Source organism: Aulonocara sp. 'chitande type north' Nkhata Bay, linkage group LG23 (genome assembly GCF_057382095.1).
Source record: "Aulonocara sp. 'chitande type north' Nkhata Bay isolate Kocher_YH1m ecotype deep benthic linkage group LG23, A_spYH_male_GT1.1, whole genome shotgun sequence".
In the NCBI taxonomy this organism is placed as follows: domain Eukaryota; kingdom Metazoa; phylum Chordata; class Actinopteri; order Cichliformes; family Cichlidae; genus Aulonocara; species Aulonocara sp. 'chitande type north' Nkhata Bay.
This window is the reverse complement of record NC_141365.1, coordinates 21748702-21764971: the sequence shown is the minus strand read 5'-3', so window position 1 is coordinate 21764971 and position 16270 is coordinate 21748702.

Below are 16270 nucleotides of genomic sequence, written 5' to 3'. Positions count from 1 at the left end.
GTGCTCTCTATCAACTAGGCGCGCTCTCGCGTGTCTGCAAGGTAGCTCGACCGGGCGGCTTTTCCCCTGATTTCAGACTCTCAGGTGCGCGGTTAATGTGGAGGCTTTTAATTTGGTACTCAGATGTTTTTTGTTTCTCAGGTATATTGATATCTGACAGTAAAAATACTGCATCCAGATAATGAGTTTTACCTCTGGTAGTTGCACATTGAATTGATTGATTGTATATATTATTACAATATCTAAAAAAAAGTCTATATATATAAATATACTGAAGATATTAAAAAATATGTTATTTTTATCAATAATAAACAATAAAAATGTAATAAAAGTGTCCATTGATATATAAAGCATCCATCCATCCATTCGCTTCCGCTTATCCTCTGGAGCCTATCCCAGCTGTCATAGGGCGAGAGGCAGGGTACGCCCTGGGCAGGTCGCCAGTCTGTCGCAGGGCTAACACACAGGGACAGACAACCATTCACACTCACATTCACTCCCGCATTCACACCTATGGACAATTTAGATTTTAAAACTTTTTTTAAAAGTATTTAAATAAAAAAAAGTATTTACTATTTAGTAAGTAAACTATCTCGACAACAATAACAGAGCTACTATTAGACCAATATAAAACAGAAAAATTATAAATAGAATTATTAAAATATCAGATATTCATATATACTGAATGAAGAATTTTTTGTATTTTGTTAGCAAAATGGAAAATAGGTGCAGGGTTTTATTGAGACATGTGCAGGAAAAAAATAATGCCATTTTTAGCCACTCTATTAATCATATTCACAAGAGCTCACAGCAGATAGCTCCACATGCTTTTTTGTGGAATGTTTACAGGAAATGCTCTACCTCACACAACCCCAAAGGAATTTGTGTATTTTTTTGCTTGTTAGGCAAATGTGTAAACCACTACACTATGGAGCGGCTACTTAAACGTGTTCAAACATACATGGAAGTAGTCATGCATGCCTCTCCTCTTTGCCTTTTCTTTCTGTAGTTTCTCTCTTTCTTTCTCTCTCACTCTCACGTGGAATTGTGGCCGGTGTTTCCTTGCTGATGGGTGGATGATATGGCATGTTTCTGGCTAAGAGTTTTTTGTGGAAAAACACAAAATTATGTCTGTTAAGCTGTGTTATCATTGCTGTTTTTTTTAATTGAAGAAATTATGTGCGTTTGTGGTAATCTGCAGTAACAAAGTGCCTAAAGATATATTTAAAATTGTAGGCGTCTTTAGGCATCTGTAAATCAACACTGGTTGATATCTTTAGTTGTGCCTGTTTTGCCTGAATGTCTTGTTGGTCACTGTTAACTGGTTCAACAAACAAACAAACAAACAAACAAACAAACAAACAAACAAACAAACAAACAAACACACAGAAACAAATATTCCTCTGAAAGTGGTCAGGTACAAGGACTGGACTGAAAACAAGTGGAAAATCTGCCAATGTCCAAAGAAATATTTTAAAAGATCTTCAGAAAGTGTGGAGAACGACTGCTGAAGATCACTTTGAAAAACTATAAGAGTGCCTGGTTCATTGGAAGCAAAAGATAAAGAAAGAAGCAGTGGCTCAAGACTTTTGCCAAGTAGTCGCCTTGAGGTGACTGCTGTTGTGATTTGGCACTATATAAATAAAACTGAATTGAACTGAATTGAATAATATCCACCACTGATACTACTTGTAGTCTCGAACTGATTATAGTGCATGATTTGCTTCTGACTCTTAAGGCATTTTTACACTTAGCTGAATTTTTAAATTATATTATTATGTTTTTTAAATTTTTAAATAATGACATTTGAATGGGAAAAGTTTAAATTCTACAAATGTAGAAAACAAGATAAAGGTTTCCAGAGGCAGTGACTTCCTGACTGGAGATAAATATGCTTTTCTGGCATCTTTAGCTGGACTTAATGTTAGCTGCCAGCATCGCTGTGGCTGATATAACAAATCACACAGTTATATCACTCAGTAGTAGTAATGTTGTGTAACCTGTAAGTTCACGACTCCATCTACTGCTGAGAAAATGCAGCGCGTAAATATTTAGAGAAGGGAGCTTATTGAATTTAGACATAGCTGATCTTGAACCACCCAGTTTACCAAAAACTTGTTTTTGGACAGTTTCATACCTTATTTACCTGTATTTACCTGTATACCTTACCATACCTGTATTTTCATACATTTTAATGCATATTTTGTAGGAATCATTTAGACTTTTTAAACTATTTTATTGTAATATTTGCATTTTGTTTTTTTAGTATTTCCTAATACTTTATTCTGACATTTGATATGTTGCAATGATTCCATTAATATATTTCTTCTTCTTCTTTTTATTTTTTTATATTTATTTTTATTTTACATTTGCTGATGTTTAATTCTGACATTTTAGTTTAAAAAAATGTAATATCAGTTTTGGACACTAATATTTTGCTAATATTTTCTGGTATTTGTGAACAAACTCAAAACAGGTTTTGATAAAGTATTAATGAGGGGTTTTTTTCATTTGTGCATAATTTTATGATGGTTTAAGATGCTTGATGATTGAAAATGTTACCAATAATTCACTAAATTAAATATTCATTAACTTTTATCAATAATTTCCAATCAGGCTGACCTGTAAAACTGGCATGTTTACATTAATTAATGAACATTGTCCCTTTCAAATAAATGTAAACATGAACAAAGTCATATATTCTAAAGTTTGCTTTAATCTAGCATTTTACTTAAAAAAATGTAAATTAAACATTCATCAATCTTCCTCTCTTTATCCAATTAAGTGTTGCAAAGAGACTGGATCCTATCCCAGCTACCACAGGCAGGAGACAGAGTATACCCTGGACAGGATGCCAGTCTGTGAGTGTGAATGGAAAGACAACCATTCACACCTATGGGCCACGACCAAATTAACCTAACCCACTAACTACACTTGGACTGTGGACAGAAGCCGGAGTACCTGGACATTAGATTTGGATGGAGGACGTTCTTGATGTGAAACAACAGTGACAAGCACTGGGCCACTGTACTGCCCCATAAAATTAAACAGAATGATCAATGAAATGCATAAAAAGATTTAAATAGCGAAACAAATCATTAATGCCCTTCCTTATCCATGTTTTCCTTTTTCTCAGCCTTGATCTCTCATTTCCTCTCATCCCACCATCTTTATCTTTTTCCACAATCGCTTCTCTTTAAATAGCCTGCTGGATAAACATCTGTCTGACTGCAGCCATTTGTCTTCCTAATGTGTTTCCACTCAGTGTGTATGCGTGAGGCCACCCAGTCTCTACAAGACAATTCAGGGCTCCCACTCCTCCAATCCTCTACAGGCCTCCTCAAAATCCTCAAAAATCATTTTTCAAGTCCTGCAGTCATGATCTGTCTTCTTTAAGACTTTCAGTTACTCTTCACGTCCACATAATTCAGTCTTTAAGTTCTCTTAGACATCTGCAGATCACCCTCACCCCCAACCTCCAGATCTCTTTCCAAATCATCCACAAATCATTCTCCCAGGCCTTCAATTCAAGGAATCCAAAATCCTTGTAAGTTCTTGAATCTATCTGATGTTATCCTATGGTAAAATGAGTCTTTAATCCTTAGTGGTCTTAAAAGTCAATAAAGCCTTCTCCAAGTTTCCCAGTTCTCAGTGATTGCTAGTTCTGGACCATTTTCCCACTCTTTCAGTTGTTTGTTCTCTATTCAGCCTCTTTTCTATTAGTCCCCCCAAAAGTCTCTTTCAAAGTTGTCTTTTACCCTTTGTGTCATTTCCAGTTTCCAAGCACTCCAATACCCAAGTAACGTAATGCCTTTTTTATATCTCCATTCCAGTCATCTTAATCTTGTTAATTTACTATGAGTACACCTCTAAAGTCACAGATGAATTTTTGAGTTCTTCCCTGGGTCTTTTAGCCTTTTCAAGTCATCTTCTAGTCTTTGAGTTCTTCAGATGTTCCTTTCAGGCCTCTTCTCCCCATAAAAGGTTGAATTTACTTTAAAGTTGTTTTTCTCTAGTCCAACGTAATGCATAAACTTCAGAGTCCTCAGTTTCCACAGATATCCTCTAAGTTGCCAAATCCTCTAGTCTTCTAGTCCCTTCTAAGTCCTATTGTCCATTAATGGTCATCCTCCCAGTTCTGCACTCCCCTAATAGGAATCTTGTATTAAGCCTTGACATTTGTCTTGTCCTTACCAAGTCCTCTCACAAGTACTACAGTTTCATACCATCTCTTCTAGATTTAACATAGTCTATGCGGAAGTCGATTCAATTTTCTAAGCTTCTAAAATCCATCTTAAGTTCTAGAAATAGACAGAAATGTGTTGAACATTTCACCCAAAAACACCCTCAGTGGGCAAATCAGGACACAACTGCTTTTACATCTGTGACAATTAGTGACAGACTGTTAACGAACCTTCCTCACACGCACAGAAACCACAATGTTACCTAGTCATGCTGACCACGCCCCCGGGCTGTCAGTCAAACATCCCCTCCCAGGAATGTAAGATGCACAGTGTGTGTGTGTGTGCGCACACTCAAGTCTACAAACGCAACAACTACAAGAATGTGTTTATTTAAAGTATGTGAGTGTGTGTGTGCGTGTTTGTGTGTTGGGATGCAGACAGTAGCAGTGCAGTTCTGGCAGACGTTAAGGAGTAATCCATCACAGATTAGTCATTACCTGCTTCAGTTGTTAGTCACCTCATTTCACCGCTCCTGCTGTATAGCCTCTGTTGTTTTTACAACTATTTCAAATAACTACCCCAAAACAGCAACCATTTTATGTTTAACTGTTTATTCTAATACGTTTTTAAAGTGCTGTTTAGATTTTCACCACATACAATGGAGTTTTTTCAGTTTTTTACAGGTTAGATTAATCTTTAAAAGTTAAATTATACAATTTCTTCACTGATCCACACACATTGTAAAAATAGAAACAGGCTTTGGTACGTTCTGTGCATGTAATAACAGTAAAATACTGAAATTTAAATGAAACATAAACTTCTCAATTAAAACTTTAGAAATCTTTTTTTTTTGACAGGAACTGCCTCAGGTATTCTTGAGACTGATCCTTCAAGATTCCCCATCTTCTCGGAACTTGATTGTTGTTTAAATCTCACCAGTGTTGCTGTGTTCAGTTCAGGCCTGGGCTTTACGAGTTTTCTATTAGAGAGTTAAATTTCTTTGCTGCATGGATGATTTGGATCATTGTGTTGGTTAAATATAAACAAAGCATGACAAAGCGTGTAATAAACACACTGGTCCACTGTGTCCATTCCATGCTTTGCCTCTTCAAAATGTGAAATGTACACACATGCAGAAGTTGCAGTAACAGCAGAGATATTTTATTTTAAGCAAATATTAACAGATTTACATGTAAATAGACATTAGCCGCCTAGCCTAATAATTTCTGACGATTAAGGACCCTGGAATATTTTTGCTCACTGCTTTAAATATATTATCTCCTCCTGCTGGTAAGACAATTTCTCCATGCAGTAAAGCAATTTCTGCATGCATGTCCATTTCGCTTTTTGGAGAGGCAAAACACAAAGTGGACACGGTGGACCAACATGTCTATTACACTTTTTACTGTGATACTGGGTTGGAGCATCCAACCCGGCCGATTTATTTTAAAACTCATATTTCATATTTTGTCTGGATATTTCAGTCTTTAACTCATGATGAAGTTTTCTATTGCTGGTTTAGAAGATTGTTAACTAACTTTCCAACTCTTCCAGCAACAAATCTAATAAAATCCTTTTACATTATTTGTTCTTTCAAATTTCATCTACAGTCAACCTTCAGTCAAAAATAGACAACTGGGACAAGTGTAAGATCGATGACATAATATAAATAGGAAATCCACTGGATGGCAATTTGGTGCAAGGAGAGGCCTGTGTGCAATCATGTGGACTGTGGCAAGTCAGAATTTATTATGCTGATATCATGTGAAAGCAAACCAGTTTTCTTCCCAAACCTCTTGTGAACTCTGCAACACAGAGACACAGTCATCCGCAGATCAGCTGCCTCCATCTGAACAGATGGGAGCTGGTAAAAAGTATCAAAGAGAGAAATGAAGAGAGTTTACTCAAACTCAGAGCAACAAAGCAGCCCTCTCCAAGTCCACAAAAGCCATGGTTGGACAAACTCAAATATCCTCAAGAGGATAAAGAGTTGGTCCAAAGATCTGTGAAAGGACAAAAAAAAAAAAAAAAATCAGATTGTTCTTCCTGAATCCAAGGTTTGACTAATGGACAGATTTTCCACTCTCAAACCTTGGAATAGACCTTCCTAGGGAGGCTGAGGAGTGATTCCTAGGAAGGAGTAATCCCTCTGTAACTACAGCTCACCATCCAGTTCTCCTTCTTCAAAACAGGAATCACCATTCAAATCTGCCAAGACTAATCTTTGTGTTGGTGCTGCCTTAAACTTCCTCACGATGTTGCAAAGGAATATTAATCAAAACAGAGCTGCAACATCTGACTAACCGGAACTGTGGGTGACTATCTGCCTTAATGATGTCACTCCTAGTGATAGGCAAGTCATCTTCCTCATCCCCAGACTCTGCTTCATTTATGGAAGCCATGTCATTGAGGAGGTCCCCAAAGAATTCCTTCCACAGCCCAAATATATCCTCAGTTGAAGTGAGTAGCACCCCTGGCCCAGGCACTTATCCTTGGGCTTATCTTCATTGCTGTTTGTCTGGCCCCTCACCCAAGACCAATTTGCCTTGCGACACCCTACAAGAGGAAAAAGCCCACGACAACACAGTTCCTGGGATTTTTGGGAAACATAAACCTTGCCAATGCAAAAACGCAGCATTTCAGAGAGGGATCCTTTAAACTTTGATGTTAATGTTTTTCGCCTTGTGAGACTCTACCAATATTTGATGTGAACAAAAAATGTTCACATCAAATATTAATGAATAATAATGACCACGCGCTTTAATGTCTTTTTAATTTCATATTCTCTCTCCAAAATTTCACAAGTACCTTGGAGCTAAACCAAACAGTTAATCAACTTTTTACGCTTTTCTGTTTCATCATTTAAGTTTTTTTTTTTTTTTTAGAAGAACAAGCTTCTAAACAGTTAATATCACCCTGTTTTCTTTGACGCTAAATAGGGGATTTACGGGGATTTTTTTGACTCGTTGGTCTGGCAAAACAAGATAATTAAATATGTTGATTTGGGTTTCACTGAATAATGGTGGCTATTTTCAACATGAGAAGAAATTCATTACACATTGGAAAAGTTTGGCTTTAAGGCATTGTGCCAGACAGGTTTTATAAAAGAGGCTAAACATTGTAAAAAGGTTTAAAATTTAAACCCAAAGTAGTTTCTTGTTTATTAAAAAGTAAAAACTGAAACAAAATACCTATTTTGGTAGATAACCTTCACATTCCATGTCTTGATAGGATGTTTCTAATTTTTCAGATATTGTGCTAATGCAAGAAAGCAGTCCCACATAGTTTTTTAATATCCACATTGAAAGACATATCCTGGTCAAAATTGACTTGAAGATTCCTCACAGCGTTGCTGGAGTCAAAGGTAATGCTATCTAGAAGAAGTATCTGGTTTGAAGCCATGTTTCTAAGATTTTTAGGGCTGAATAAAATAACTTCAGTTTTATTTGAATTTAGAAGAAGGAAATTAGAGGTCATCCAGGTCTTTATGTCTTTAGGACAGTCCTCAAGTAATTGATGTGTCTAGTAAGGCTTCATTGACTGATAAATTGAGGTATCATCTGCATGCCTTTGCTTGACACTGCCTAAGGGAACCATGTATAATAAGCCTATTCAAATGGCGGCCCGCGGGCCACATGCAGCCCAGAAGCAACTGCGAGTGGCCCTGCCTGTGGTCCTGGCAGAAACACAGAGAAAACGCAAAAAAGTAATTGATTAATTTTTTTTTTAATTCAAAATTCCTACAGCGTAGTGTAGACTGTGAATGCAACACTCCTAGTAGCCTAGCAATATTTAACCCACAATGCACCGTGATGTAAACATATTAAACTATTGTAAAGTGTAGAAGTAAATTTAAATCTAATTTGATATACAAAGAGGTGTTTACAAGGGTTATAGATCTAGTTATGTAGCTATTTGGTGGTTACGTGTTTTGATATTTACATGTTTACACATTTGAATGTTTACACATGCATGTTCAAAGCAGTAATATGTATGTGTTATATCTACCTAGTTGTTTTCCCTGCACTGAGCTGAGTATAAGAGTAAGGAGGCTGCTAAAAAACGTTATCCATCTCCATCTTGCTGTTCCTAACCATTCAGAGAGATTCCAAACCATCTAGTGAACCCTCACGTTACACCAGACCTTCCCAAAGTTTGGGGCCCGCCGAGCCATTGCAGGGGGGGCACGGTATGAAAAGGGGGAAAAAAAACCAAAACGCTTGGACACTGCTAGCACAGGGCGCCCACACAAACGCAAAGCAGGAGATGAAGCATCGCTGAATATGTTTCCAAACCAACTTCATTCCAAGCCAAAGACTAGAAAATATGGTGAAACATATCTTCTATTTGGTTTCACCTGCACAAGTGCCAGGTAGGTCTTCCCTGCAGAATTTGTTTTTCCTTCGTGGGGAGCACGCGTTGAGCTCTCCAAATCACGGACAAACAGTATCCCACATTCTTGATTTTTAGTTCACAAACACTTCTTGTATTGACTAACTCCTCCTGACATTTTGGAGATGTTAGCTCTTTATACAGTAAAGTTACAGTGGGATACAAATAACATCAGGCTGATCCTGCCACAATTTGTTCCCTGGGTTCAAATCCCGGACAAACAGTATCCCACAGTTGTTTATGTTCTTGAACCCATTTTGCACAGAGAGGCATTTTTTGAAAAATGTATTGATAGCAATGTTGAATATTATTACACAGGAAAAAAACAACTACACACCGTGACGCCTCTGCCGTTCTAAATGGAGGGACAGTAACTGCGTGTCTGTATGTAAGCGTGTAAAACCTGCAGATGGTAAGATTAACAGTAAACAATAACGTGGCGCACAGCGTGACGTCAAAAAAGGCACATACCTTTGACGTTGCGTGACAAACTCTGTATTCCTCGTCCACACGTAAACGCAAAAAATGGGTTTTAAAAAAAATCTCTGTTTTCGGTGATTTGAAATGCCGTTTACGTGAAAGGCCCAAATGCATAGAAACAGCTGCGTTTTCAAAAACCCGTGTAGGTGTGGACGTAGCGTAAAAGAGTTAGTAGTGTATTTTATTACTACCTGTAATTTATTGCAGTTTACTTGTATTTGCTTAATTGTTTACTAAATGTTTGAGGTGTGAAATAAACCGCAATGGAGCAAAATATGGGTGTGTGTGGTTGGAGGATGTGTGCACAAACACATTTTTCTTGTAAAACAAAGGGGAGCCTAGCAAAAAAAGTTGGGGAACCACTGCGTTACACTGTCTTCGTAATGTATGATGCGACAACAGCATGTCTTTCTCAGTCCAAAAGCGTAAAATTGATAATAAAAACCGTCGGTTTAACCCTGCCTGTACTGACAAATACTTTTTTCCGCCAAATCCAAATGCCAAACCTATGTGTTTAATTTGCAGTGAGTGTGTTGCGGTACTTATGAAGGCACCACAATGACAAACACCAGACTTCCTGCTCAAACTTTCCAGAGAAATCTCAGGAGAGGGCTGCAAAAGTACAGTTTAATTGCGAGTTTAGTAATCTCACAACCGGAGTTGTACTACCATGATGAGGGTCCTGAACAGCCCAAGAGAGAGCTGCAGCTTCCTTTCTTGTTTGCTGGATCTTGGCGAAGAAGAAAAGGCCTTTCACAGTGTGGCGGAGGTGTGGTCCCGGGCGCGGCTGCAGGGGAGGAGTGGTGCGGTGAGCTCAACGGGGCGGTGCTGGAGACGCAGGTGAGAACAGCTGATGGCGTTTTGGACTGATGATGGTTTCCTTCCCTTTTATAGTGAGACGTATAGTGAGACGGGAGAGGAGCGGGAGATCAGCTGAGACCGACAGCTGTTAGACTGTGGCCGGTCATAACACAGGACACTATAAATAAATGTGGCATCTGGAGACAAAGACCTGTGCGTGTGTGTCCCTGTGTGTAGTGCATTTCACACCAGTGATGCCCAAACCCAGCCGGCGTGGGGATGTCTGACCCACAGGCTGCGCCGCCCGCCCAGCCTTTGCAGTTCCTGGCGCAGATGCTGGCGGAGGTGGCGAAGATGAGCCAAGACCAGGCAGCGGCCCAGCGAGCTCACCTGGCTAAGCTGCAGGAGCAGGCGGACCGGCAGACCCAGGTTCTGTAGCGGCTGGTTGGGGCCGCTGCTCTGCCGAAGCCCCCCCCCCCCCCCCCCCCCCCGCTGTCGGTGGCGATGGCCCGGATGGGTGACGGGGACGACCCCCAGGTTTTCATGGAGACTTTTCGTGCCACGGCGGAGGCCTGCCAGTGGCCGCAGGTGGAGTGGACTCCGCGTTTGCTTCCTCTGCTGTCGGGGGAGGCTCAGACGGCGGCCCTGAGTCTGCCGCCGACCTCGAGGGGCAGCTTCCAGGACGTGAGCCGGGCGGTGGTGGACAGGATGGGACTCACCCCTGAGGCTGGCCACGGAGGATCAGCCGTTTGCTTGGGCCTGGAAGCTGCACGACGCAGCGGTGCGGTGGCTGCAGCCGGGATCATCAGAGGGAGAGAAGCTGCTGGTGGACAAGGTGGTGCTGGAGCAGTTCGTGGAAGGGTTGCCTGCGGAGACGGCGAGATGAGTCCGGTGCCACCTTCCCGCGAGTCTGGAGGTCGCGGTAACGTTGGTGGAGGACCACCTTGCCGCTAGAGCGGGGAGCCCGGGGACGGCGGCCAGAGACCGAGCAAACAAGCCCCAGTGCCGGCACCGAGGCGCCGGGTACCTGCGCCAGGGCAGGCAGAGCGGGCGCCGGCGCTGAGCCCCACTAATCCGTTTGCTTCGTTTGTGCCTTCCCAGGGATCAGAAATGAGTGGTGCCGCCCCTGAGCCACGGAGAGCAGCACAGACGCCGGGGCAGGAGTGCTGGAAGTGCAGGCAACCGGGACACCTGAGGAGAGACTGTCCTCTGATGGAAGTGGGGCAGGTGTTCTGCGTCGCCGGTGCCCCAGCACCCTCTCCCGGTCCAGGAGGGACGTACAGCATTCCGGTAAGGACTCGAGGGGGTATACGCCATGCTTTGGTGGACACGGGCTGTACGCAGACCCTCGTGCACCAAAGCTTGGTTCGCCCCGGGGCATTGCTGGAGGCAGAATGGGTGGAGGTGAAGTGTGTTCATGGTGATGTTCACAGGTATCCCATAGTGCCGCTGTTATTAAAGTATAAGGGCAAAACGCATAGAGTAACGGCTGCGGTTAGCCCGCGCCTGTCGCATCCCCTAATTCTGGGCACGAATTGGCAGGGGTTTCATCACCTGTTAGGGCAGTATGCGGGGATGCAATCACGACCGTTAGTAGCGTGTAGTGTCTGGGATACGAAAAAACTCTGGAGCGAATAACGGCCCGATTTTATTGGCTGGGCATCCGAGCGGATGTGCGCCGCTGGTGCGCGTCCTGCCCGGACTGCCAACTTGTTAATCAGCCGGCCATATCAAAAGCGCCTTTGCGCCCGCTCCCACTCAGAGAGGTCCCGTTTGAGCGCATTGGTATGGACCTCATCGGGCCGTTTCATCGGAGTGCACGCGGCTACCGCTTTGTATTAGTCCTGGTGGATTATGCAACGCGGGACCCAGAAGCAGTCCCGCTGCGCAACATCTCTGCAAAGAGTGTGGCGCAGGCACTGTTTCAGGTCATCTCCTGAGTCGGAATCCCGAAAGAGATACTGACTGACCAGGGCACGTCGTTCATGTGTCGCACACTGCGGGAACTGTACGAATTACTGGGCATTAAATCTATTCGGACCAGCGTCTACCACCCTCAGACGGATGGGCTGGTGGAGCGGCTGAATAAGACTTTAAAGTCCATGATTCGTAAGTTCATTACAGAAGATGAACGCAATTGGGATCGCTAGCTAGACCCTCTGTTATTTGCAGTGCGGGAGGTGCCCCAGGCCTCCACGGGATTTTCTCCCTTTGAACTGCTGTTCGGCAGGAAGCCGCGTGGGGTGCTCAACCTGATTAAAGAAAGCTGGGAGGAAGGTCCGAGCCCCGCCAAGAATGAGATTCAGTACGTGTTGGACCTGAGAGCAAAACTCCACACTTTGGGGAGGTTGTCACGGGAGAATTTGCTCCAGGCTCAGCAGCGTCAGCAACGCCTGTATGACAGAGGGGCTAGACTGAGGCAATTTTCACCGGGAGAAAAAGTGCTTGTATTACTCCCTTCTTCTAGCTCAAAGTTGCTCGCCAAGTGGCAAGGACCCTTTGTGGTCACACGGCGAGTTGGGGGCATTGACTATGAGGTCGCTCGGTCGGACAGGGGAGGGGCCACGCAGATTTATCACCTCAATCTCCTTAAAGGGTAGAGAGAGGCTGAAACCGCTTCTCTGGTGAGCCTGGTTAAGGAGAGAGATGAGTTGGGGCCGGAGGTACCAAATTCCATCATCCCCGCCTCCCTCCCTTGTGATGACCATCTCACACAGGCCCAGAGAGCGGACGTTGTCGCGTTACAACAGTGTTTTGCTGATGTGTTCTCCCCCCTGCCCGGCCGAACGTCTCTCATTGAGCATCATTTTGAAACGCAGCCTGGCGTGACGGTGCGTTCACGGCCCTACAGGCTTCCTGAGCATAAACGGCAAACCGTACAGAGGGAATTGGCTGAAATGCTGAAAATGGGAGTGATAGAAGAGTTGCACAGTGCCTGGTGTAGCCCCATCGTTCTTGTGGTGAAGAAGGATGGGTATATACGGTTCTGTGTCAACTATCACAAGGTGAATGAAGTGTCACGCTTTGATGCTTATCCCATGCCCCGGGTTGACGAGCTCCTGGATCGGTTGGGCACGGCCCATTTTATCACGACACTGGATTTAACCAAGGGCTACTGGCAGATTCCCTTGTCTGCCGAGTCCAAGGAGAAAACGGCCTTCTCCACTCCGTACGGTTTGTACCAATTCGTTACGCTTCCGTTCGGCTTGTTTGGAGCCCCTGCTACCTTTCAGCGCCTCATGGACCGGGTGCTGCATCCGCACGCTGCGTATGCTGCTGCCTATCTGGATGACGTGATCATCCACAGCGACACCTGGGCGGAGCATGTGCAGCGGGTGGCCGTGGTTCTGGAGTCCCTGAGGAGGGCGTGGCTCACGGCCAACCCGAAGAAGTGTGCGGTTGGACGGAGGGAGGTGCAGTATCTGGGGTACCACTTGGGGGGCGGGCAGGTGCGTCCACAGGTGGAGAAGACGGCAGCTATCGCATCTTGCTCGCGCCCCAAGACTAAAAAGGAGGTGAGACGGTTTCTGGGGCTGGCAGGTTACTACTGCCGTTTCGTGCCGGGGTTTGCGCAGCTGACCAGCCCCTTGACCGATCTCACCCGAAAGGGTGCTCCAGATCTGGTTCAGTGGACGGGGCCGTGCCAGGCGGCGTTTGTGCAGGTGAAAAAGTCTCTCTGTGGGAAGCCGCTGCTTCACACTCCTAACTTTTCCCTCCCTTTTGTTCTGCAGACTGACGCCTCGAACAGAGGGCTGGGGGCCGTTTTGTCCCGTTCTTTACATCAGCCGGAAGCTGGCAGAGCGTGAAAGACGATACAGCATTGTGGAGAACGAGTGCTTGGCTATCTGGTGGGCGGTCGACTCCCTCTGCTATTACCTCCCGGGGCGCTCATTCACCCTCTGCTCGGACCACGCCCCGCTGCAGTGGCTCCACCGCATGAAGGATGCCAACGCCCGGTTCGGCCGGACGGCTTCCCGGCCTCAGTCGGGTGGTGGGGGTGTGTGGCGGAGGTGTGGTCCCGGGCGCGGCTGCAGGGGAGGAGTGGTGCGGTGCTGGAGACGCAGGTGAGAACAGCTGATGGCGTTTTGGACTGATGATGGTTTCCTTCCCTTTTATAGTGAGACGGGAGAGGAGCGGGAGATCAGCTGAGACCGACAGCTGTCAGACTGTGGCCGGTCATAACAAAGGACGCTATAAATAAATGTGGCATCTGGAGACAAAGACCTGTGCGTGTGTGTCCCTGTGTGTAGTGCATTTCACACACAGATTGTGAAACAGTGAAATACTGCATGCTGGTCATGGTGGATGCAGTGATAAGTAACGAAAAAATTTAAGTAAGAGTGACATCTCCTATTAATAACGTACCCCTGTCAGACAGTTTCAAATATTCGTAGAGTTGAAGTTCTGGCTTTAGACGAGTTTGAAATGCTGTTAGATGATCTGAAGAAAACTGATGTAATGTCTATAGCAGAAGATGGGTTCACAGACAGAACTGATAATGCACATTTGTGCATATATGTCCGTTTTTTGGATGGCAAATTGCTCGGCTTATTACCGTTAGGGGGACACACAGCTGGCGAAATAATGTTTTAGAAGATTTCAGCTTTTTTGAGGAAATGGTCTGGAAATGAAGTGTGTCTGTATACTTGTATACTCCATCCATGGCAGAAAAAGTGAGTGGCCAGCAAAATATTTATTTTAATTTGAAAGGGAATTATCAAAATGTTTTTTGTTATTATTTGAAATGTGCAAAAACAAAAAAAAGGTTTGGTTATAGCTCCCTTTTTTTAAATGGACCTTTTGATGTGCATTTGTGAGAGGTCACCAGATTTACAGGGGGGAAAAGAATAAAAAAAATACTTGTTTTTCAATACAGTTGTGTGAGTTTGAAATTGATCATGATCTGGCCCAGATAAATTCCTCAGTTTGAAAATCTGGCCCAACTAAATTTTTAGTTGAGTAGCCATGATGTATAATATAATGCAAAATTGGTCCTAGGACAGAACCCTGTAGAACTCCATAAATAAACGTTGTATGTGAAGAGGAATCTCCATTTACATGAAGAAACTGGAGTTTCTTAGGTATACAGTGGGGCAAAAAAGTATTTAGTCAGCCACCGATTGTGCAAGTTCCCCCACTTAAAATGATGACAGAGGTCAGTAATTTGCACCAGAGGTACACTTCAACTGTGAGAGACAGAATGTGAAAAAAAAATCCATGAATTCACATGGTAGGATTTGTAAAGAATTTATTCGTAAATCAGGGTGGAAAATAAGTATTTGGTCACCTCAAACAAGGAAAATCTCTAGCTCTCACAGACCTGTAACGTCTTCTGTAAGAAGCTTTTCTGTCCCCCACTCGTTACCTGTATGAATGGCACCTGTTTGAACTCATCATCTGTATAAAAGACACCTGTCCAAACTCCGCCATGGCCAAGACCAAAGAGCTTTCGAAGGACACCAGGAAAAGTATTGTAGACCTGCACCAGACTGGGAAGAGTGAATCTACAATAGGCAAGCAGCTTGGTGTGAAAAAATCAACTGTGGGAGCAATCATCAGAAAATGGAAGACATACAAGACCACTGATAATCTCCCTCGATCTGGGGCTCCACGCAAGATCTCATCCCGTGGGGTCAAAATGATCATGAGAACGGTGAGCAAAGATCCCAGAACCACACGGGGGGACCTGGTGAATGACCTGCAGAGAGCTGGGACCAAAGTAACAAAGGTCACCATCAGTAACACACTACAACGGCAGGGAATCAAATCCCGCAGTGCCAGACGTGTTCCGCTGCTGAAGCCAGTGCATGTCCAGGCCCGTCTGAAGTTTGCCAGAGAGCACATGGATGATACAGCAGAGGATTGGGAGAATGTCATGTGGTCAGATGAAACCAAAGTAGAACTTTTTGGTATAAACTCAACTCGTCATGTTTGGAGGAAGAAGAATACTGAGTTGCATCCCAAGAACACCATACCTACTGTGAAGCATGGGGGTGGAAACATCATGCTATGGGGCTGTTTTTCTGCCAAGGGGACAGGACGACTGATCCGTGTTAAGGACAGAATGAATGGGGCCATGTATCGTGAGATTTTGAGCCAAAACCTCCTTCCATCAGTGAGAACTTTGAAGATGAAACGAGGCTGGGTCTTCCAACATGACAATGATCCAAAACACACCGCCCGGGCAACAAAGGAGTGGCTCCGTAAGAAGCATTTGAAAGTCCTGGAGTGGCCTAGCCAGTCTCCAGACCTCAACCCCATAGAAAATCTGTGGCGGGAGTTGAAAGTCCGTGTTGCTCGGCGACAGCCCCAAAACATCACTGCTCTCGAGAAGATCTGCATGGAGGAATGGGCCAAAATACCAGCTACTGTGTGTGCAAATCTGGTAAAGACCTATAGTAAACGTTTGACCT